Genomic DNA, 648 nt, shown 5'->3' on the forward strand with positions numbered 1-648 from the left:
TAATGACTTACTGCATGACCTCAGACAAATCACAACCTCCTCTGAGTCTGATTTCTCATCATCAAGGATAGAGATAATTATATCAATCTGCCATGTTAAGGTCCTTCAAAGTGTAGTGTAATTCACCTTTCTTTTGTGAAGGGAAAATTGTTTTCCCCAGAAGAAGCTTTTACTGAGAGTACCAGATTCCTTCCTAGACTTTATTTAGTTATCAACGTATTTCCTTTTTAATTTTATTTATTTTTATCAAATTATTCATGCATATAATTAGAAGAGTTCAAATGTTACCCAAGGTTTATTTAAAAATGAGTTCTCTGCACATTACCCCCGCACCATTTCTCTCTTCCAGAAGACAACCAATTTTACCTCTTTAAGCAATAATGATAGTATAATATTTGCAATTGTGGTTCTAAATAACATGCTTGTACAGCTCCTTCCTGACTTTCACTGTAGGCGTTATCTGTGGACGCTCCACGACAGAGGTGAGGAGTTAGATTTCTCTCCACCCTTTGCCCTGCACGGGCAAACACGTTCTTCTCATGCTTTGTCCTCTCGACATAACTTAAGATAGATCAGTGGTCAGCGTTTTTGTTGTTATAATCATGTGCACCTGATTCCAAGCTGAGCTATTTATAGACTATGGTTAGT

Source organism: Galeopterus variegatus, unplaced genomic scaffold (assembly GCF_000696425.1).
Source record: "Galeopterus variegatus unplaced genomic scaffold, G_variegatus-3.0.2 Scaffold13086, whole genome shotgun sequence".
Lineage (NCBI taxonomy): Eukaryota > Metazoa > Chordata > Mammalia > Dermoptera > Cynocephalidae > Galeopterus > Galeopterus variegatus.